This window comes from Phyllobates terribilis, unplaced genomic scaffold (assembly GCF_046119375.1).
Source record: "Phyllobates terribilis strain yellow unplaced genomic scaffold, ASM4611937v1 Scaffold_1__5_contigs__length_1240528914, whole genome shotgun sequence".
Taxonomy (NCBI): Eukaryota; Metazoa; Chordata; class Amphibia; order Anura; family Dendrobatidae; genus Phyllobates; species Phyllobates terribilis.
In genome coordinates, this window is record NW_027362761.1 from 704,809,826 (window position 1) to 704,835,439 (window position 25,614).

The window sequence follows — 25,614 nt, forward strand, 5'->3', positions numbered from 1 at the left end:
TAAAAAAGTACTTGAGAGGTGTAGTTTGAAAATATTTTTTTTTTTTTTAAATTTAGCATCACAAACTGCTTTTTTGTTATAATGATAGCGATATACAGTAGCGACCAAAAGTTTTGCATTTTTTTAAAAATGTAATTACTTTTGTCTGGTTGTTGTGATGCCATTTCCCTGGTGATCAATTGAAAGTACATGAAGCTGGCATCATGCAAGACCTTAATTTTAACCAAAATACTTTTGAATATAGGTAAGATCATTTAATTAAAGAAAACTGACTGCCAAAAGTTTTGCGAGAAAAAGAAGTGCGTCCAGCACAAAAATCCGGGGATGTTCAGATACAATTTAAGAACAACATTTTATTGAATAATACGTTAAAAATTCATGATTTAAAAAAGCGCTATGTCAGAGGCATGCACACTGACACATTTCGAACAAACTGTTCTTATTCTTAGTATTGCATAGTTCTGGCACGCTAAATATTGTTTAAATAATGAAAGCAAAGGAGAGTGGTTAACAATTTCAATATATATTAATTTATACTGTTATTATTTTAATATATAAACATTAAATCAGTTTCAATGTTCATCCCATTTGGATAGTGATGTATACTCACTATATACCGCAATACCGCACAATTTAGCTTTGGTAGCGGTATCAGAACAACTTCGAAAATATGCTACTTATTCTGATGATCTTATGGAATTCATGTTACGGGTTATGATGTTTTTATTGACCTATAATTACTTTTCCTTTTTAGGAGAATTTTATATTCAGTGTCAAGGTTGTGCAATGGGTGCCAACTTTTCTCCTGCCCTTGCCAATATCTTCATGAATTGCTGGAAGAAAAATATATTTATAATGTGTCAAATCCCTTTCTGTCATCTATTCATTGGTATAGACGTGTCATAGATGATACACTCATTATTTGGCGTGATAATGAAACATCCATACCTAAATTTGTTACAGGTCCGGGTGGTGGAACCTCTGTTCTTCGGTGCAAGGAGGGACCAGAGGGGCGAGACTAAGTGCCTACTCGGCCTGACCAAGGTCACACGGCGGCTTAGTCGACTCCGTGAACCAGGGAGGGACCGGGCAGGTGGACCAGGTGCCACTCTGGGACCGACCTTGTGTGAGAGCAGGTGACTCCCACGGGTCAGATGGCAGGAACTGACTGGTACAGCGGATGAGCACGGCAGGAAGGCTGACGGGTGGTCCGGGTGGATAAGCAGGCTGGTTCGGCAGATAGCCAGACGGGTGCTGCGCGTAGGCAAGCAGGCGGACACGACAGGTAACAGGCAGGTGCTCCAGATAGGCTGGTTGGTGGGCACGGCAGGTTACAGGCAGGTGCTCCAGGTAGACAGGCTGGCAGACACAACAGTAGACAGACTGGAGGACAGAACTGTTAGACAGACTGGCGGGCTGGACTGACAGGCAGCGGGACCTGAGGGCTGGAGCAAGTGTTTAGCACACGGCACAACAACCTTGCACAGGCACCTCCATATTGGAGGAGGTGCCTTATATAGGGGAAGTCCTCCGGCTATTGGTCGGGGACTCTATAGGACGGAGCGCGCGGCACCTTCAAGAGGGAGGGAGCGCTTGCGCACCCTAAGCAAAGTGCCTGGGAAGCTGCGCGCGGTGCGTGCCACAGCAGCAGGGGAGCGGGAGGACGCTGGACCGCGGCGGTGAGGGGAACGGCGTCTCTGCCCGGCAGGAGGCAGAGACGCTGATGCTACAGTACCCCCCTCTTTACGCCCCTTCTTCTTTAGGCCCGCAAAAAATTTTTTAAGAAGATGAGGGGCATGAATGTTCTCCCTGGGTTCCCAAGACCTCTCCTCAGGGCCAAACCCCTTCCAATCCACAAGAAAGTCTTTCCTCTTACCCTCTTGGTGGCCAAAATGTTTTCTACCTCAAAGACGTCCTCAGCGGAGACTAGAGCAGGAGAGGTACCTGGATCATCAGAGAAGGAATTAAGAACAACTGGTTTGAGGAGGGATACATGAAAGGAGTTGGGAATCCGTAAGGTGACCGGGAGTTTCAGCTTGTAAGCCACGGGATTGATTTGGTTCAGAACCTCGAACGGACCAATGCACCGCGGACCCAACTTATAGGAAGGTGTCTTGAGACTAACATATTTGGAGGAAAGCCAGACCTTGTCTCCCGGACGGAATTGAGGCGGATCCAGACGTCTCCTATCAGTATGTCTCTTCATCCGCTAGGAGGACTGAAGAAGTGCAGATCTAGTATCTTCCCAAATAGCTGAAAATTCGCTGACCAGAGACTCCGCGGCAGGATTGTCCACTGAAGAAAAGACAGGAAACGGAATCCAGGGGTCTTGACCGTAGACCACAAAGAACGGGGATTTAGAAGAAGACTCGCTCTCATGGTTGTTATAGGAGAACTCGGCCCAGGACAGGAGCTCAACCCAATCGTTATGGTGAGCGTTGACAAAGTGCCGAAGAAAGCTAGTAAGGACCTGGTTGATACTTTCCACTTGACCATTGGACTGAGGATGATAAGCAGAGGAGAAATCCAAGGAGACATCCAGCAGCTTACACGTAGCTCTCCAGAAGCGGGAAGTGAACTGAACCCCGCGATCAGACACAATGTGGAGGGGTAGGCTGTGAAGATGAAAGATGTGATGGATGAAGTCTAGTGTTGAACGAGCACTAAAATGCTCGGGTGCTCGAAGCTCGGGCCGAGCTCACTGTGATACTCGGGTGCTCGACCCGAGCAACGAGCCCAATGTTAGTCTATGGGAGACCCGAACATTTTTGCGGTGGCTCCCCCGGCAGTCTGTAGAAAGCCTAAAAAGTGCCCAAAACGATAGTGACAGTGCTCAAATGACATGGGGACAGCATGGGGATCGCCCCTGGAAGCATTTCTGACCCCCAGGTCACTGCTGTCAACAACGTGGTCAGAGGTATTAAGCCACTTTTACAGGCTCACAATAAAACGTTCAAAAACGAAAGTGAAAGTGCTTTCCTGTGAAATATGTTAACCCCTTAACGACCATGGGTCTTTCTGTTTTTGTGTTTTCCTTTTTTGCTCCCCTTCTTCCCAGAGCCAGAACTTTTTTAATTTTCGTTCAATATGGCCATGTGAGGGCTTATTTTTTGCGGGACGAGTTGTACTTTTAAACACCATCACTGGTTTTACCATATTGTGTGCTGGAAAATGGGAAAAAAATTCCAAGTGCAGTGAAACTGCAAAAAAAATGCAATTCCACAGTTGTTTTTTGGGTCCTTTTTTTACCACGTTCACATATTGCTAAAACTGACCTGCCATCATTATTTTCCAGGTCGTTACGAGTTCATAGACACCAAACACGTATAGGTTCTTTTTTATTTAAGTGGTGAAAAAAAAATTCAAAGCTTGCTAAAAAAACAAAAAAAATGACGCCATTTTCCGAGACCCTTAGCTTCTCCATTTTTCGGGATCTGGGGCCAGGTGAGGGCTTATTTTTTGCGTGCCGGGCTGACGTTTTTATTGATACCATTTTGGGGTACATCCGATGTTTTGATCGCCCGTTATTGCATTTTATTGCAAAGTTGTAGCGACCAAAAAAACTTAATTCTGGCGTTTAAAATCTTTTTCTCGTTACGCCGTTTACTGATTGTATTAATTCTTCTTTTATATTGATAGATCGGGCGATTCTGAACGCGGCGATACCAAATATGTGTATGTGTTTTTTTTTTTATATATATACAGTACAGACCAAAAGTTTGGACACACCTTCTCATTTAAAGATTTTTCTGTATTTTAATGACTATGAAAATTGTACATTCACACTGAAGGCATCAAAACTATGAATTCACACATGTGGAATTATATACTTAACAAAAAAGGGTGAAACAACTGAAAATATGTGTTATATTCTATGTTCTTCAAAGTAGCCACCTTTTGCTTTGATGACTGCTTTGCACACTCTTGGCATTCTCTTGATGAGCTTCAAGAGGTAGTCACCAGAAATGGTTTTCACTTCACAGGTGTGCCCTGTCTGGTTTAATAAGTGGGATTTCTTGCCTTATAAATGGGGTTGGCACCATCAGTTGTGTTGTGCAGAAGTCAGGTGGATACACAGCTGATAGTCCTACTGAATAGGCTTTTAAAATCTGTATTATGGCAAGAAAAAAGCAGCTAAGTAAAGAAAAACGAGTGGCCATCATTACTTTAAGAAATGAAGGTCAGTCTGTCCGAAAAATTGGGAAAACTTTGAAAGTGTCCCCAAGGCAGTTGCAAAAACCATCAATCGCTACAAAGAAACTGGCTCACATGAGGACCGCCCCAGGAGAGGAAGACCAAGAGTCACCTCTGCTTCTGAGGATAAGTTTATCCGAGTCACCAGCCTCAGAAATCGCAGGTTAACAGCAGCTCAGATTAGAGACCAGGTCAATGCCACACACAGTTCTAGCAGCAGACACATCTCTTCAAAAACTATTAAAAGGAGACTTTGTGCAGCAGGCCTTCATGGTAAAATAGCTGCTAGGAAACCATTGCTAAGGACAGGCAACAAGCAGAAGAGACTTGTTTGGGCTAAAGAACACAAGGAATGGACATTAGACCAGTGGAAATCTGTGCTTTGGTCTGATGAGTCCAAATTTGAGATCTTTGGTTTCAACCACCGTGTCTTTGTGCGACACAGAAAAGGTGAACGGATGGACTCTACATGCCTGGTTCCCACCATGAAGCATGGAGGAGGAGGTGTGATGGTGTGGGGGTGCTTTGCTGGTGACACTGTTGGGGATTTATTCAAAATTGAAGGCATACTGAACCAGCATGGCTACCACAGCATCTTGCAGCGGCATGCTATTCCATCCGGTTTGCATTTAGTTGGACCATCATTTATATTTCAACAGGACAATGACCCCAAACACACCTCCAGGCTGCGTAAAGGCTATTTGACCAAGAAGGAGAGTGATGGGGTGCTACGCCAGTTGACCTGGCCTCCACAGTCACCAGTCCTGAACCCGATCGAGATGGTTTGGGGTGAACTGGACCGCAGAGTGAAGGCAAAAGGGCCAACAAGTACTAAGCATCTCTGGGAACTCCTTCAAGATTGTTGGAAGACCATTTCCGGTGACTACCTCTTGAAGTTCATCAAGAGAATGCCAAGAGTGTGCAAAGCAGTCATCAAAGCAAAAGGTGGCTACTTTGAAGAACTTAGAATATAAGACATATTTTCAGTTGTTTTACACTTTTTTGTTAAGTATATAATTCCACATGTGTTAATTCATAGTTTTGATGCCTTCAGTGTGAATGTACAATTTCCATAGTCAAGAAAATACAGAAAAATCTTTAAATGAGGTGTGTCCAAACTTTTGGTCTGTACTGTATATATATTTTATTTTGAATGGGGCGAAAGGGGGGTGACTTAAACCTTTATATATTTTTTATTTTTTTAAAAACTTTTTTTTTACACTTTCTGCTTGCTTCTATAGTCTCCAGAGGAGACTAGAAGCAGCAGTTGTCTGATTTCTTCTACTGCATACAAGCGATGAGCAGATCGCTTGTATGCAGGAGAAATGCTCACTTGCTATGAGCGCTGACCACTAGGTGGCGCTCATAGCAATTGAGACATGACAACCACAGGCGTCTGCTGCAGACCCTGAGTTGTCATGCCCACCCATTGGTGACCCGCGATCACGTGACGGGGTCACTGATGGGCGGGGCTTAGGACTCCCGGAAGCGCGGGTTAAATGCCACTGTTAGAGATTTAACATGTTAACAGCCGCGGGTGGATTGCGATTCCAATAATCAGCTGACATGTGCTCGCTTCAGTGCGGCCTCACCGCCGGAGCCCCCGCTGAACCGGCCTTCCCGACCTGGTGCGTACTATTACTGACCAGGTCGGAAAGGGGTTAAGGAACATCCTTTCCAGGGTAAAGACTTGTGTATAAGGTAAAATAAATAACCAAAAACAGAAATACTCCTCCACACCTTGGGCTATGTTCACAAGTAGCATTTTTTATGCGTTTTTGCACGTTTGTATTGCTTTCAACCGTGACAAATGCATTCACCGGGAAATGTCATTTTAACATTTTACAACCTTATCTGGCCATGTGCTGTGTGACACATGCATACAGTGCTAAAAAGACATGGGAACAGCATGGGGAAGACCCCTGGAAGCATCTCTGACACCCAGGTCACTGCCTAAAAGTGTGCCCATCAGAAGTGATCCTTGCTGCATCAGAAGATGCAGACTTGCAACTATCCCCGTGCATGTCCTTGTCCCAGGGCAGTATTCAATTGTACCTCCCCCATAACTTGCAATACAAGCGCAAGTATGCAGCCTGCCACCCACCCACCCCCAGGCAGCAATACCATACTGCTAGCTTGCTTGCACTTGAAATTGGGCCTTTTAGGCATGTGGAGGTGGAATCTGGCCACCACGTCATGGCTGCGTCGGTAGCCTGGTATTCATACTCAGTCCCCAGCCGCCCGGCGGCCGGGTGTCCACGCTTGGTCCCCAGCCGCCAGGTGGCGGCCGGGTGTCCATACTCAGTCCCTAGCCGCCCCGCGGCTGGGTGCCCACATACAGTCCCCAGCCGCGTGGGGGTGGCCGGTGTCCATAAACGGTCCCCAGCCGCCCCTATTTGTCCCTGTGCGCCTTATACACAAGCGCGCATACCAAAACATTACCTGTGCCCTCCTCAGTGCATTTAGTGGGAAGGACAGCCTAACCACAAACACGTGGACAAGTGAATGTGGCCAGGAATGGTCCATCTCACTGACGCCTTCACACTGGGTTAATATTGTGGAAGCCGGGACACAGTTGGACACTGGGATGCAACACGTCCTCCAGACATAGAGGATTGCGGGTCCTGGGTCAATCAGGCTTCAACACAAAGTTCAGAAGGTAGACAGCAGCAGTGGTCGGCCTCCTACACAACGAGTAAATTATTCATGATCATGAGGCCATCCACCTCCTTAGCTTTCTGTTCCTTGGAATGCAAGCGCATGTATGTAGTAGCAGCTAGGCCTGAGGTGGTCAGCGTTTTGGCGCATATTCTACCTCCTTCGAGGATTGCTGGATGTTTTCCTGCTACTATCCCAGTTCTATGACTCCCGTTAAAACAAAGCTTCAGGTGATGAATGATGGATGAGGTGGTGGCAAAGGAGAAAGAGCAGGAGGAACAGGGACCATTCACATCAATATCAGGCCAGCCAACCACACATGTCTTGTAGGATATGTTTCTGTACCAAAAGGAGCGGTTCAGCTACACAGTTATAAGGCATACTGTGAATGCAATGCCTACCAAAAATTTCGAGGCACTCCAATGCCCCTTGGAAGTGACATGGAGGTCAGAGGGCCTTAACTAAACCGTTTTTTCCATTTATAGCAACTGGGTCTCCTGTACACTGTTGGCCTAAGCAGGGAATGGAAGGCTTTCCAAAAATTATTAGGCACTGCAATGCCCCTTGAAACAGACGTGGATTACAGCGTATTAAAAACCTTCTACCCATTATTGGGGAGTGGGTCTCCCTTAGTGTTCGCCTATGCATTGAAAAGCAAAAGCTGACCAAAATTAGGAGGAAATGCAATGCCCGTTGCAAGAGTCGTGGAGGTTAGAGGTAATTAAAAACAACATGTCAATGCCCCTTGGAAGAGCTGTGGAGTTCAGAGTGGTTTAACAAGACGGTTTTAATGCCCCTTAGAAGAGACGTGGAGTTCAGAGTGGTTTAACAAGACAGTTTTAATGCCCCTTGGAAGAGATGTGGAGGTCACAGTAGCTTAACAAGATGGTTTTAGTGCCCCTTGGAAGAGACGTGGAGTTCAGAGTGGTTTAACAAGACAGTTTTAATGCCCCTTGGAAGAGTGGTGGAGGATACAGTGGAATAAAAAGACAATATCAATGCCCCGTGGAAGAGACGTGGAGGTCACAGTAGCTTAACAAGACGGTTTTAATGCCCCTTGGAAGAGTGGTGGAGGTCGCAGTGGAATTAAAAGACAATATCAATGCCCCTTGGAAGAGTGGTGGAGGTTACAGTGGAATAAAAAGACAATATCAACGCCCTGTGGAAGAGACGTGGAGGTCACAGTAGCTTAACAAGACGCTTTTAATGCCCCTTGGAAGAGTGGTGGAGGTCGCAGTGGAATAAAAAGACAATATTAACGACCCTTGGAAGAGACGTGGAGGTCATAGTAGCTTAACAAGACGATTTTAATGCCCCTTACAAGAGCCATGCAGTACAGCATATTAAAAACATTATTCCCATTATTGGGGAGTGGGTCTCCCATAGTCTTTCCCTATGCCTTCCAAGCAAAAGCTGCCAAAAATTAGGAAGGGGGAACTTGCAATGTCCCTTACAAGAGCCATGCAGTACAGCATATTAAAAACATAAGTCCCATTATTGGGGAGTGGGTGTCCCATAGTATTTGCTTATGCTTTCCCAGCAAAAGCTGCCAAAAATTTGGACGGAGGAACTTGCAATGCTGGCACCCTGGTGGTATAGTGGTGGTGGAGGCTGAGGATAAGGAGAAGAGGATTAAACAACCGAAATGAGGAAGCGTATACCCATGTGTGGGTGTGAAGCGATGCATGGGAATACACCTCCCGAAATAACACAGTGGATTTGACTTTATGTTACTCTGCTGTCATTTGGTGGTGATGAGAAGTCTGGCCCAATCCAGCCCTTGTTCATTTTGATAAGGGTCAGCTTGTCAGCTTTGTCAGTTGACAGGCGAGTGCGCTTATCAGTTATAATTCCCCCAGCGGCACTAAAAACACGCTCCGATAACACGCTAGCGGCAGGGCAGGCCAGGACCTCCAAGGCATACAGAGTGAGTTCATTCCAAGTGTCCAGCTTGGATACCCAATAATTAAAAGGCACAGAGGAATCACGGAGGACGCTGGTACTCCCTCACCATCTTTTGAAACTTTCCACTCCTTGTGAGAGTACCCTGCGCCTCAGGGCCTGTAAGCTGGGCAGGTCTCAGAAAACTGTCCTAGAACATTGACAGTGTTCCCCTGCCTCTGCTGGATTGGAGTTGCGTCTCTCTTGCCTGTATGCCTTAGTTGGGCAGCGAACTGTGACCTCTGCCGCTACCGTGTTCAGATGGGAATTTTTTTAATAGTTCTGCAGCAAGGGCCTTCTGGTACTGCCCCATTTTTGTAGACCTCTCCAACTCAGGAATAAGAGAGTGAAAGTTCTCCTTGTAGAGGGGGTCTAAAAGTGTCATCAACCAGTAATGACTGTCACCCAACATTTTGACAATGCGAGGGTCACGGTTAAGGCAGCGTAACATAAAGTCAACCATGGGTGCCAGACTGGTAACGGGCAAGACTTCCGTGTCCTCACCAAGATGATGACTGATAGTGTTGAGCGATCACTAAAATGCTCGGGTGCTCGAAGCTCGGGCCGAGCTTACCGTGATACTCGGGTGCTCGACCCGAGCAACGAGCCCAATGTTAGTCTATGAGAGACCCGAGCTTTTTTGCGGTAGCACCCCCGGCAGTCTGTAGAAAGCCTAAAAAGTGCCCAAAACGATAGTGACAGTGCTCAAAAGACATGGGGGCAGCATGGGGATCGCCCCTGGAAGCATTTCTGACCCCCAGGTCACTGCTGTCAACAACGTGGTCAGAGGTATTAAGCCACTTTTGCGGGCTCACAATAAAACGTTCAAAAACGAAACTGAAACGGTTTTCCTGTGAAATATGTTAAGGAATTTCCTTTCCAGGGTAAAAACTTGTGTATAAGGTAAAATAAATAACCAAAAACAAAAATACTCCTCCACACCTTGGGCTATGTTCACAAGTAGCATTTTTCATGCGTTTTTGCACTTTTGTATTGCTTTCAACCGTGACAAATGCGTTCACCGGGAAATGTCATTTTAACATTTTACAACCTTATCTGGCCATGTGCTGTGTGACACATGCATACAGTGCTGAAAAGACAAGGGATCAGCATGGGGAAGACCCCTGGAAGCATCTCTGACCCCCAGGTCACTGTCTAAAAGTGTGCCCATCAGAAGTGATCCTTGCCGCATCAGAAGATGCAGACTTGCAACTATCCCCGTGCAAGTCCTTGTCCCAGGGCAGTGTTCAATTGTACCTCCCCCATTCCTTGCAATGCAAGCGAAAATATGCAGCCAACCACCCACCCACCCGCAGGCTGCAATACCATACTGCTAGCTTTCACTTGAAATGGGGCCTTTTAGTTTGGAGGAGGCCGAAGCTGGCCACTACCTCATGGCCGCTTCGGCATCGAGGTATCCATACTCTGTCCCCAGCCGCCCGGCGGCCGGGTGTCCACGCTCGGTCCCCAGCCGCCAGGTGGCGGCCAGGTGTCCATACTCGGTCCCCAGCCGCCCTGATTTCTCCTGTCACCTTCCCCCACACTTTTCTTAGCCTGGCCTGCTTTAGGGCTGCATTGGACGAGCCCACCAGAGAACCAGACTCCTCCGGTGGGCGCTGGCTTCTCCATCAGGGAAGTTGAGAGTGCCTAGGTGAGGAGCATGATGATGATGATAGAAGTTAGCATCTGCTTTGTTTTCTTGGAATGCAAGCGCATGTATGTAGTAGCGGCTAGGCCTGAGGTGGTCCGCATTTTGGCGCATATCCTACCTCCTCCGAGGATTGCTGGATGTTTTCCTGCTACTATCCAGGTTCTATGACTCCCGTTAAAACAAAGCTTCAGGTGATAAATGATGGATGAGGTGGTGGCAAAGGAGAAAGAGCAGGAGGAACAGGGACCATTCACATCAATATCAGGCCAGTCAACCAGATATGTCTTGTAGGATATGTTTCTGTAACAAAAGGAGCGGTTCGGCTACACAGTTATAGGGCATACAGTGAGTGCAATGCCTACCAAAAATTTCGAGCCACTCCAATGCCCCTTGGAAATGACATGGAGGTCAGAGGGCGTTAACTAAACCTTTTTTTCGATTTATAGCAACTGGGTCTCCCGTGCACTGTTGGCCTAAGCAGTGAATGGAAGGCTTTCCAAAAATTATGAGGAACTGCAATGCCCCTTACAAGAGCCATGTGTGGCACCCCAGGGGTCTGGTCACCACAGTAATAGAGATATTACGTCGGAGAGCAAGTGGGAGGTTTCCTGGTCAGGATCCCTTAAACATGCAACGTCCTCCTGCCCCAGTCCTGGGAGGGGAGAATTCTGCCCTTATAAACTGGATCTGGGGCGGGGTTGAGTGAGTCAGAGAACAGTCAGAGTCAGAGTGAGAGCAAGGGAAAGTAACAGCAAGGAGCTCTGTAGGAGCTAGGAGCTAAAGACCAGGGGCTGGAAGCTGAGCAGAGCTCGCCCTGGCAGAAGACGATAGGAACCGGACACAGGAGTCCGAAGCTGTGAGGACTTATATATCCAGCAGCAGAAACCAGCCGGCAGGGGATTTCAGGTCCTCTGGCCATAGAAGCCCGGAGGCTCAGTCACAAGTAAGGGACCAGCACCGCCGTCGTGGAGCGGAGGCTAACAGAAGGCCCCAAGTCACCAGCCATATGGGTGAGCACTACACGGTACACTCAGGGACGTGGGCTACTTCTACCCGCTTACAGCTAGGTAGCCAGGAAGAGTGCAGACAGACGGGGAGGCCTACAACTCCACCTGGCCAGGGGAACTCCTGCTTGCTCACAGACTGACCAGGCCTCTTATGCTAGCCAGTACTCCCGGGAGGGTCTACCTTATAATCATCAGTAAAGACCCTGAACTGCACTGCAAAGACTCTGAGTCGTTCCTGCTGCGCTGTTGCACCATCACCCCCATCATCCACACTCACTGCCCTGAGGCTACACTCCTCCCGAGGGGAGTTATCCCATTCTATGCTGCGCACACAACACCAGCCTCAGCGGTCTGCCTCGCAGCGGTGGTACTCCCTGACCGCAATCCACGGGTGGCGCAGTCGGACAATTAACCTCAAAACCTAAGAAAGACTGCCACTGGTTTGACCAGCCTGAGCCACGGGACTGGGTCACCGCCACGGAGACTACAGACCCCAGAGACCCGGCACCGGGTATCCCACACACGTGTACACACGGCCCAGGGGGCGCGTCACATGCAGTACAGCATATTACAAACATAAGTCCCATTATTGGGGAGTGGGTGTCCCATAGTATTTGCTTATGCCTTGCAAGCAAAAGCTGCCAAAAATTAGGATGGAGCAACTTGCAATGCCCCTTACAAGAGCCATGCAGTACAGCATATTACAAACATAAGTCCCATTATTGGGGAGTGGGTCTCCCACAGTATTTGCTTATGCTTTCCCAGCAAAAGCTGCCAAAAATTTGGACGGAGGAACTTGCAATGCTGGCACCCTGGTGGTATAGTGGTGGTGGAGGCTGAGGATAAGGAGAAGAGGATTAAACAACCGAAACGAGGAAGCGTATACCCATGTGTGGGTGTGAAGCGGTGCATGTGAATACACCTCCCGAAATAACACAGTGGATTTGACTTTATGTTACTCTGCTGTCATATGGTGGTGATGAGAAGTCTGGCCCAATCCAGCCCTTGTTCATTTTGATAAGGGTCAGCTTGTCAGCATTGTCAGTTGACAGGCGAGTGCGCTTATCAGTTATAATTCCCCCAGCGGCACTAAAAACACGCTCCGATAACACGCTAGCGGCAGGGCAGGCCAGGACCTCCAAGGCGTACAGAGCGAGTTTATTCCAAGTGTCCAGCTTGGATACCCAATAATTAAAAGGCACAGAGGAATCACGGAGGACGCTGGTACGATCGGCAAGGTACTCCCTCACCATCTTTTGAAACTTTCCACTCCTTGTGAGAGTACCCCTCGCCTCAGGGCCTGTAAGCTGGGCGGGTGTCAGAAAACTGACAGTGTTCCCCTGCCTCTGCAGGCGGCGTACTTTCACGAGCAGATCTGGCAACTCGGGGTACGATTTAAGAAACCGCTGAACCACGAGGTTAAGCACATGAGCCAGGCATGGTACGTGTGTGATCTCACCTCGCCTCAGAGCCGCCACCAGGTTACGGCCATTGTCACACACGACCATGCCGGGATGTAGGATCAGCGGTCTCAGACACAGATCTGCCTGCTCTTTCACAGCTGTCCACAACTCACAAGCAGTGTGAGGTTTATCACCTAAGCTTATGAGTTTCAGCACAGCCTGTTGCCGCTTGGCGGAGGCAGTACTGCAATGCTTCCAGCTTGTAACTGATGTGGTGATATCTGAGATGGAGGCTGAACATGAGGAGGAGGAGGAGGATGCGCAGGAGCTGTACACTGTGGGGGCAACTCTGACTGACATAGGGCCCGCAATCCTCGGTGTGGGGAGGATGTGTTCCGTCCCAAGGTCCGACTGGGTCCCGGCTTCCACTATGTTTACCCAATGTGCCGTCAGAGAGATGTACCGTCCCTGGCCACAAGCACCTGTCCACGTGTCCGTTGTCAGGTGGACTCTCCCAGTAACTGCGTTGTTGAGGGCACGGCAGATGCTTTGGGACACGTGCTTGTGTAGTGCGGGGATGGCACACCGGGCAAAATAGTGTCGGCTGGGGACCGAGTACCAAGGGACGGCCACCACCATAAGATTGCGGAAGGATTCCGTCTCCACCAGCCTAAAAGGCAGCATTTCCAATGCAAGCAGTCGTGAAATGTGCGAATTTAGGACTGTGGTCTGTGGGGCGTTAGCTGCGAATTTTCGCTTTCGTTCAAAGGTCTGGGATATGGACAATTGAACGCTGCGGTGGGACGTGGACATGGACGTTGATGCTGTTTCTTGAGAAACTGCCATAACAAGTGAAGACTGAGAGGAGGGGGCATCTTTACATGCAGTATGGACAGGGGATTGCCTTGCACACACAACAGGGGGTTCTATTGCACGCACAACAGTGGAAGAAGCAGTGGTGACACCCGCTGACACTGGTCGTGGACCCTGGGTTTCGCCCCACAAAGTCGGGTGCTTTGCTGCCATGTGCCTGATCATGCTGGTGGTGGTCAGGCTGGTAGTTTTGTCACCCCTGCTGATGCTGGCATGGCAGGTGGAACATATGGCCTTTTTGGGGTTATCAGCAGAGTCTTTAAAAAAATTCCAGACTCTGGAAGACCTACGGCTTGTACTGGCAACGTCCCTCGTGTTGGTGTTACGGGGAACGGTTGCCTGCCTTCTGTCTGCGGCCACCACACTGCTTCTTCCTGCCTGTTGGGGTACTCTGCCTCCCTCCCCCTGTGTGCTGCTGGCCTCACTCTGCATGTCCTCCTTCCACGTTGGGTCAGTTACTAGATCATCCACCACCTCCTCCTCTTCCACTTGCGCACCACGATCCTCCTCCTCACTTCCTGGCAATTGTGTCTCGTCATCGTCCACCTCTTGTGACAGATTGCCAACGTCGACTTCCTGTGGCCGTGGCTGTTCAAATATTTGGGCATCGCAACATGGGATCTCCTCTTCCACCACTTCAAGCGTATCAGGCGAGGGGCCCAAATATGGAAATGGACCAGTGAACAGCTCTTCAGAGTGTCCAAGTGTGGGATCACTTGCTGTCTGACGACACTCGGCATGGTGGGAGGAAGGAGCATCAGGGTGAGGAGGAGTATGCGGTCGAGACTCACGGCTACTAAGAGTTGACCGTGTGGAAGACAGACCGGAGGTGGTGGTGCCCAGGTCACTGGAAGTATTGTCTGCTATCCAATTAATAACCTGTTCACACTGATCAGTTCTCAATACTGGTGTTGTTCTGTGCTTCCCTAGTAATTCGGTCAAGAAGTGGGAGCGAGAAGATGTGGCTGTTGGTTGTGGCACATTTTCACCTTGGCCACGGCCCCGTCCTCTGCACGAACCATCACCAGAACGTCCACTTCCACGTCCCTTGCCACGCGCCTTGCCCATTGTAAATGAAGTAAAATAACTTACACTTGCACTATCAATGGAAAAAGGGTAATAAATAGATTAGAACCGTGGAAGAGGAAAACCACAGTTATTGTTTACTGGGGTATACCACACTTTTTTAAATAGAGATATTTGCGGCTGAACAGTGAGCGACACACTCAAACTGCTTTTTTTTTTAGATACCAAAGGCCCAAAACTGGATAGTACAGCGATTTGACCCGTGGAACTGCGAAACCACACTGGGATGTCGGGCCTACACAAGACTATTTTCAACAGATATATTTTTGTGTCACAACAGTCAGGAGACACTACTGTTTTTCTTTACGGAAAAAACTACCAAAACCTGAATAATAGAGATTTTTTACCGTGGAACAGCAAAACCACAGTTATAATTTACTGGTGTATACCAGTCTTTTTAAAATATATATATATTTGCGGCTGAACAGTGAGCGACACACTCAAACTGTTTTTTTTAGATACAAATGGCCCAAAAGTGAATAATACAGAGGTTTGTACCGTAGAACTGCAAAACCACACTTGTACTTCTCGGGCCTACACCAGACTATTTTCAACAGATATATTTGTGTCTGAAAAATCAGGGAGACACTATTTTTTTTTTTTTTTACAGCAAAAAATGCAAAAAGCAGGATAATAGAGATTTTTTACCGTGAAACAGCAAAAGCACACTTCTGTCTCTCTGGCCTACACCAGACTATTTTCAACAGATATATTTGTGTCTGAAATATCAGGGTGACACTATTATTATTTTTATACAGCAAAAAATGCCAAAAACAGGATAATAGAGATGTTTTACCGTGGAACATCAAAACCACAGTAATAATTTACTGGTGTATACCAGGCTTTTTAAAATATATATATATATTTGCGGCTGAACAGTGAGCGACACACTCAAACTGTTTTTTTTAGATACAAATGGCCCAAAAGTGGATAATACAGAGGTTTGTACCGTGGAACTGCAAAACCACACTTGTATTTCTCGGGCCTACACCAGACTATTTTCAACAGATATATTTGTGTCTGAAAAATCAGGGAGACACTATTTATTTATTTTTTTTACAGCAAAAAATGCAAAAAGCAGGATAATAGAGATTTTTTACCATGGAACAGCAAAAGCACACTTCTGTCTCTCTGGCCTACACCAGACTATTTTCAATAGATATATTTGTGTCTGAAAAATCAGAGAGACACTATTATTATTTTTATACAGCAAAAAATGCCAAAAACAGGATAATAGAGATGTTTTATCGTGGAACATCAAAACCACAGTAATAATTTACTGGTGTATACCAGGCTTTTTAAAATATATATATATTTGCGGCTGAACAGTGAGCGACACACTCAAACTGTTTTTTTTAGATACAAATGGCCCAAAAGTGGATAATACAGAGGTTTGTACCGTGGAACTGCAAAACCACACTTGTATTTCTCTGGCCTACACCAGACTATTTTCAACAGATATATTTGTGTCTGAAAAATCAGGGAGACACTATTTTTTTTTTTTACAGCAAAAAATGCAAAAAGCAGGATAATAGAGATTTATTACCGTGGAACAGCAAAAGCACACTTCTGTCTCTCTGGCCTACACCAGACTATTTTCAACAGATATATTCGTGTCTGAAATATCAGGGTGACACTATTATTATTTTTATACAGCAAAAAATGCCAAAAACAGGATAATAGAGATGTTTTACCGTGGAACATCAAAACCACAGTAATAATTTACTGGTGTATACCAGGCTTTTTAAAATATATATATATTTGCGGCTGAACAGTGAGCGACACACTCAAACTGTTTTTTTAGATACAAATGGCCCAAAAGTGGATAATACAGAGGTTTGTACCGTGGAACTGCAAAACCACACTTGTATTTCTCGGGCCTACACCAGACTATTTTCAACAGATATATTTGTGTCTGAAAAATCAGGGAGACACTATTTTTTTTTTTTTTACAGCAAAAAATGCAAAAAGCAGGATAATAGAGATTTTTTACCATGGAACAGCAAAAGCACACTTCTGTCTCTCTGGCCTACACCAGACTATTTTCAACAGATATATTTGTGTCTGAAAAATCAGGGAGAGACTTATTATTTTTATACAGCAAAAAATGCCAAAAACAGGATAATAGAGATGTTTTACCGTGGAACATCAAAACCACAGTAATAATTTACTGGTGTATACCAGGCTTTTTAAAATATATATATATATATTTGCGGCTGAACAGTGAGCGACACACTCAAACTGTTTTTTTTAGATACAAATGGCCCAAAAGTGGATAATACAGAGGTTTGTACCGTGGAACTGCAAAACCACACTTGTATTTCTCGGGCCTACACCAGACTATTTTCAACAGATATATTTGTGTCTGAAAAATCAGGGAGACACAATTTTTTTTTTTTTTTACAGCAAAAAATGCAAAAAGCAGGATAATAGAGATTTTTTACCGTGTAACAGCAAAAGCACACTTCTGTCTCTCTGGCCTACACCAGACTATTTTCAACAGATATATTTGTGTCTGAAAAATCAGGGAGACACTATTATTATTTTTATACAGCAAAAAAGGCCAAAAACAGGATAATAGAGACGTTTTACCGTGGAACATCAAAACCACAGTAATAATTTACTGGTGTATACCAGGCTTTTTAAAATATATATATATTTGCGGCTGAACAGTGAGCGACACACTCAAACTGTTTTTTTTAAATACAAATGGCCCAAAAGTGGATAATACAGAGGTTTGTACCGTGGAACTGCAAAACCACACTTGTATTTCTCTGGCCTACACCAGACTATTTTCAACAGATATATTTGTGTCTGAAAAATCAGGGAGACACTATTATTATTTTTATACAGCAAAAAATGCCAAAAACAGGATAATAGAGATGTTTTACCGTGGAACATCAAAACCACAGTAATAATTTACTGGTGTATACCAGGCTTTTTAAAATATATATATATATTTGCGGCTAAACAGTGAGCAACACACTCAAACTGTTTTTTTTAGATACAAATGGCCCAAAAGTGGATAACACAGAGGTTTGTACCGTGGAACTGCAAAACCACACTTGTATTTCTCGGGCCTACACCAGACTATTTTCAACAGATATATTTGTGTCTGAAAAATCAGGGAGACACTATTTTTTTTTTTTTTTACAACAAAAAATGCAAAAAGCAGGATAATAGAGATTTTTTACCGTGGAACAGCAAAAGCACACTTCTGTCTCTCTGGCCTACACCAGACTATTTTCAACAGATATATTTGTGTCTGAAAAATCAGGGAGACACTATTATTATTTTTATACAGCAAAAAATGCCAAAAACAGGATAATAGAGATGTTTTACCGTGGAACATCAAAACCACAGTAATAATTTACTGGTGTATACCAGGCTTTTTAAAATATATATATATTTGCGGCTGAACAGTGAGCGACACACTCAAACTGTTTTTTTTTAGATACAAATGGCCCAAAAGTGGATAATACAGAGGTTTGTACCGTGGAACTGCAAAACCACACTTGTATTTCTCGGGCCTACACCAGACTATTTTCAACAGATATATTTGTGTCTGAAAAATCAGGGAGACACTATTTATTTATTTTTTTTACAGCAAAAAATGCAAAAAGCAGGATAATAGAGATTTTTTACCATGGAACAGCAAAAGCACACTTCTGTCTCTCTGGCCTACACCAGACTATTTTCAACAGATATATTTGTGTCTGAAAAATCAGAGAGACACTATTATTATTTTTATACAGCAAAAAATGCCAAAAACAGGATAATAGAGATGTTTTATCGTGGAACATCAAAACCACAGTAATAATTTACTGGTGTATACCAGGCTTTTTAAAATATATATATATTTGCGGCTGAACAGTGAGCGACACACTCAAACTGTTTTTTTTAGATACAAATGGCCCAAAAGTGGATAATACAGAGGTTTGTACCGTGGAACTGCAAAACCACACTTGTATTTCTCGGGCCTACACCAGACTATTTTCAACAGATATATTTGTGTCTGAAAAATCAGGGAGACACAATTTTTTTTTTTTACAGCAAAAAATGCAAAAAGCAGGATAATAGAGATTTATTACCGTGGAACAGCAAAAGCACACTTCTGTCTCTCTGGCCTACACCAGACTATTTTCAACAGATATATTCGTGTCTGAAATATCAGGGTGACACTATTATTATTTTTGTACAGCAAAAAATGCCAAAAACAGGATAATAGAGATGTTTTACCCTGGAACATCAAAACCACAGTAATAATTTACTGGTGTATACCAGGCTTTTTAAAATATATATATATATTTGCGGCTGAACAGTGAGCGTCACACTCAAACTGTTTTTTTTAGATACAAGTGGCCCAAAAGTGGATAATACAGAGGTTTGTACCGTGGAACTGCAAAACCACACTTGTATTTCTCGGGCCTACACCAGACTATTTTCAACAGATATATTTCTGTCTGAAAAATCAGGGAGACACTATTTATTTATTTTTTTTACAGCAAAAAATGCAAAAAGCAGGATAATAGAGATTTTTTACCATGGAACAGCAAAAGCACACTTCTGTCTCTCTGGCCTACACCAGACTATTTTCAACAGATATATTTGTGTCTGAAAAATCAGAGAGACACTATTATTATTTTTATACAGCAAAAAATGCCAAAAACAGGATAATAGAGATGTTTTATCGTGGAACATCAAAACCACAGTAATAATTTACTGGTGCATACCAGGCTTTTTAAAATATATATATATTTGCGGCTGAACAGTGAGCGACACACTCAAACTGTTTTTTTTAGATACAAGTGGCCCAAAAGTGGATAATACAGAGGTTTGTACCGTGGAACTGCAAAACCACACTTGTATTTCTCGGGCCTACACCAGACTATTTTCAACAGATATATTTGTGTCTGAAAAATCAGGGAGACACTATTTATTTATTTTTTTTACAGCAAAAAATGCAAAAAGCAGGATAATAGAGATTTTTTACCATGGAACAGCAAAAGCACACTTCTGTCTCTCTGGCCTACACCAGACTATTTTCAACAGATATATTTGTGTCTGAAAAATCAGAGAGACACTATTATTATTTTTATACAGCAAAAAATGCCAAAAACAGGATAATAGAGATGTTTTATCGTGGAACATCAAAACCACAGTAATAATTTACTGGTGCATACCAGGCTTTTTAAAATATATATATATTTGCGGCTGAACAGTGAGCGACACACTCAAACTGTTTTTTTTAGATACAAATGGCCCAAAAGTGGATAATACAGAGGTTTGTACCGTGGAACTGCAAAACCACACTTGTATTTCTCGGGCCTACACCAGACTACTTTCAACAGATATATTTGTGTCTGAAAAATCAGGGAGACACAATTTTTTTTTTTTTTTACAGCAAAAAATGCAAAAAGCAGGATAATAGAGATTTTTTACCGTGGAACAGCAAAAGCACACTTCTGTCTCTCTGGCCTACACCAGACTATTTTCAACAGATATATTTGTGTCTGAAAAATCAGGGAGACACTATTATTATTTTTATACAGCAAAAAATGCCAAAAACAGGATAATAGAGATGTTTTACCGTGGAACATCAAAACCACAGTAATAATTTACTGGTGTATACCAGGCTTTTTAAAATATATATATATTTGCGGCTGAACAGTGAGCGACACACTCAAACTGTTTTTTTTTAGATACAAATGGCCCAAAAGTGGATAATACAGAGGTTTGTACCGTGGAACTGCAAAACCACACTTGTATTTCTCGGGCCTACACCAGACTATTTTCAACAGATATATTTGTGTCTGAAAAATCAGGGAGACACTATTTATTTATTTTTTTTACAGCAAAAAATGCAAAAAGCAGGATAATAGAGATTTTTTACCATGGAACAGCAAAAGCACACTTCTGTCTCTCTGGCCTACACCAGACTATTTTCAACAGATATATTTGTGTCTGAAAAATCAGAGAGACACTATTATTATTTTTATACAGCAAAAAATGCCAAAAACAGGATAATAGAGATGTTTTATCGTGGAACATCAAAACCACAGTAATAATTTACTGGTGTATACCAGGCTTTTTAAAATATATATATATTTGCGGCTGAACAGTGAGCGACACACTCAAACTGTTTTTTTTAGATACAAATGGCCCAAAAGTGGATAATACAGAGGTTTGTACCGTGGAACTGCAAAACCACACTTGTATTTCTCGGGCCTACACCAGACTATTTTCAACAGATATATTTGTGTCTGAAAAATCAGGGAGACACAATTTTTTTTTTTTACAGCAAAAAATGCAAAAAGCAGGATAATAGAGATTTATTACCGTGGAACAGCAAAAGCACACTTCTGTCTCTCTGGCCTACACCAGACTATTTTCAACAGATATATTCGTGTCTGAAATATCAGGGTGACACTATTATTATTTTTATACAGCAAAAAATGCCAAAAACAGGATAATAGAGATGTTTTACCCTGGAACATCAAAACCACAGTAATAATTTACTGGTGTATACCAGGCTTTTTAAAATATATATATATATTTGCGGCTGAACAGTGAGCGTCACACTCAAACTGTTTTTTTTAGATACAAGTGGCCCAAAAGTGGATAATACAGAGGTTTGTACCGTGGAACTGCAAAACCACACTTGTATTTCTCGGGCCTACACCAGACTATTTTCAACAGATATATTTCTGTCTGAAAAATCAGGGAGACACTATTTATTTATTTTTTTTACAGCAAAAAATGCAAAAAGCAGGATAATAGAGATTTTTTACCATGGAACAGCAAAAGCACACTTCTGTCTCTCTGGCCTACACCAGACTATTTTCAACAGATATATTTGTGTCTGAAAAATCAGAGAGACACTATTATTATTTTTATACAGCAAAAAATGCCAAAAACAGGATAATAGAGATGTTTTATCGTGGAACATCAAAACCACAGTAATAATTTACTGGTGCATACCAGGCTTTTTAAAATATATATATATTTGCGGCTGAACAGTGAGCGACACACTCAAACTGTTTTTTTTAGATACAAGTGGCCCAAAAGTGGATAATACAGAGGTTTGTACCGTGGAACTGCAAAACCACACTTGTATTTCTCGGGCCTACACCAGACTATTTTCAACAGATATATTTGTGTCTGAAAAATCAGGGAGACACTATTTATTTATTTTTTTTACAGCAAAAAATGCAAAAAGCAGGATAATAGAGATTTTTTACCATGGAACAGCAAAAGCACACTTCTGTCTCTCTGGCCTACACCAGACTATTTTCAACAGATATATTTGTGTCTGAAAAATCAGAGAGACACTATTATTATTTTTATACAGCAAAAAATGCCAAAAACAGGATAATAGAGATGTTTTATCGTGGAACATCAAAACCACAGTAATAATTTACTGGTGCATACCAGGCTTTTTAAAATATATATATATTTGCGGCTGAACAGTGAGCGACACACTCAAACTGTTTTTTTTAGATACAAATGGCCCAAAAGTGGATAATACAGAGGTTTGTACCGTGGAACTGCAAAACCACACTTGTATTTCTCGGGCCTACACCAGACTACTTTCAACAGATATATTTGTGTCTGAAAAATCAGGGAGACACAATTTTTTTTTTTTTTTTACAGCAAAAAATGCAAAAAGCAGGATAATAGAGATTTTTTACCGTTGAACAGCAAAAGCACACTTCTGTCTCTCTGGCCTACACCAGACTATTTTCAACAGATATATTTGTGTCTGAAAAATCAGGGAGACACTATTTTTTTTTTTTTTACAGCAAAAAATGCAAAAAGCAGGATAATAGAGATTTTTTACCGTGGAACAGCAAAAGCACACTTCTGTCTCTCTGGCCTACACCAGACTATTTTCAACAGATATATTTGTGTCTGAAAAATCAGGGAGACACTTATTATTTTTATACAGCAAAAAATGCCAAAAACAGGATAATAGAGATGTTTTACCGTGGAACATCAAAACCACAGTAATAATTTACTGGTGTATACCAGGCTTTTTAAAATATATATATATATATTTGCGGCTGAACAGTGAGCGACACACTCAAACTGTTTTTTTTAGATACAAATGGCCCAAAAGTGGATAATACAGAGGTTTGTACCGTGGAACTGCAAAACCACACTTGTATTTCTCGGGCCTACACCAGACTATTTTCAACAGATATATTTGTGTCTGAAAAATCAGGGAGACACTATTTTTTTTTTTTTTACAGCAAAAAATGCAGAAAGCAGGATAATAGAGATTTTTTACTGTGAAACAGCAAAAGCACACTTCTGTCTCTCTGGCCTACACCAGACTATTTTCAACAGATATATTTGTGACTGAAAAATCAGGGAGACACTATTATTATTTTTATACAGCAAAAAATGCCAAAAACAGGATAATAGAGATGTTTTACCGTGGAACATCAAAACCACAGTAATAATTTACTGGTGTATACCAGGCTTTTTAAAATATATATATATATTTGCGGCTAAACAGTGAGCAACACACTCAAACTGTTTTTTTTAGATACAAATGGCTCAAAAGTGGATAACACAGAGGTTTGTACCGTGGAACTGCAAAACCACACTTGTATTTCTCGGGCCTACACCAGACTATTTTCAACAGATATATTTGTGTCTGAAAAATCAGGGAGACACTATTTTTTTTTTTTTTACAGCAAAAAATGCAAAAAGCAGGATAATAGAGATTTTTTACCGTGGAACAGCAAAAGCACACTTCTGTCTCTCTGGCCTACACCAGACTATTTTCAACAGATATATTTGTGTCTGAAAAATCAGGGAGACACTATTATTATTTTTATACAGCAAAAAATGCCAAAAACAGGATAATAGAGATGTTTTACCGTGGAACATCAAAACCACAGTAATAATTTACTGGTGTATACCAGGCTTTTTAAAATATATATATATTTGCGGCTGAACAGTGAGCGACACACTCAAACTGTTTTTTTTTAGATACAAATGGCCCAAAAGTAGATAATACAGAGGTTTGTACCGTGGAACTGCAAAACCACACTTGTATTTCTCGGGCCTACACCAGACTATTTTCAACAGATATATTTGTGTCTGAAAAATCAGGGAGACACTATTTTTTTTTTTTTTTTTATAGCAAAAAATGCAAAAAGCAGGATAATAGAGATTTTTTACCGTGGAACAGCAAAAGCACACTTCTGTCTCTCTGGCCTACACCAGACTATTTTCAACAGATATATTTGTGTCTGAAAAATCAGGGAGACACTATTATTATTTTTATACAGCAAAAAATGCCAAAAACAGGATAATAGAGATGTTTTACCGTGGAACATCAAAACCACAGTAATAATTTACTGGTGTATACCAGGCTTTTTAAAATATATATATATATATATATATATATATATATATATATATTTGCGGCTAAACAGTGAGCAACACACTCAAACTGTTTTTTTTAGATACAAATGGCCCAAAAGTGGATAATACAGAGGTTTGTACCGTGGAACTGCAAAACCACACTTGTATTTCTCGGGCCTACACCAGACTATTTTCAACAGATATATTTGTGTCTGAAAAATCAGGGAGACACTATTTTTTTTTTTTTTACAGCAAAAAATGCAAAAAGCAGGATAATAGAGATTTTTTACCGTGGAACAGCAAAAGCACACTTCTGTCTCTCTGGCCTACACCAGACTATTTTCAACAGATATATTTGTGTCTGAAAAATCAGGGAGACACTATTATTATTTTTATACAGCAAAAAATGCCAAAAACAGGATAATAGAGATGTTTTACCGTGGAACATCAAAACCACAGTAATAATTTACTGGTGTATACCAGGCTTTTTAAAATATATATATATATTTGCGGCTGAACAGTGAGCGTCACACTCAAACTGTTTTTTTTAGATACAAGTGGCCCAAAAGTGGATAATACAGAGGTTTGTACCGTGGAACTGCAAAACCACACTTGTATTTCTCGGGCCTACACCAGACTATTTTCAACAGATATATTTGTGTCTGAAAAATCAGGGAGACACTATTTATTTATTTTTTTTACAGCAAAAAATGCAAAAAGCAGGATAATAGAGATTTTTTACCATGGAACAGCAAAAGCACACTTCTGTCTCTCTGGCCTACACCAGACTATTTTCAACAGATATATTTGTGTCTGAAAAATCAGAGAGACACTATTATTATTTTTATACAGCAAAAAATGCCAAAAACAGGATAATAGAGATGTTTTATCGTGGAACATCAAAACCACAGTAATAATTTACTGGTGCATACCAGGCTTTTTAAAATATATATATATTTGCGGCTGAACAGTGAGCGACACACTCAAACTGTTTTTTTTAGATACAAATGGCCCAAAAGTGGATAATACAGAGGTTTGTACCGTGGAACTGCAAAACCACACTTGTATTTCTCGGGCCTACACCAGACTATTTTCAACAGATATATTTGTGTCTGAAAAATCAGGGAGACACAATTTTTTTTTTTTTTTACAGCAAAAAATGCAAAAAGCAGGATAATAGAGATTTTTTACCGTTGAACAGCAAAAGCACACTTCTGTCTCTCTGGCCTACACCAGACTATTTTCAACAGATATATTTGTGTCTGAAAAATCAGGGAGACACAATTTTTTTTTTTTTTACAGCAAAAAATGCAAAAAGCAGGATAATAGAGATTTTTTACCGTGGAACAGCAAAAGCACACTTCTGTCTCTCTGGCCTACACCAGACTATTTTCAACAGATATATTTGTGTCTGAAAAATCAG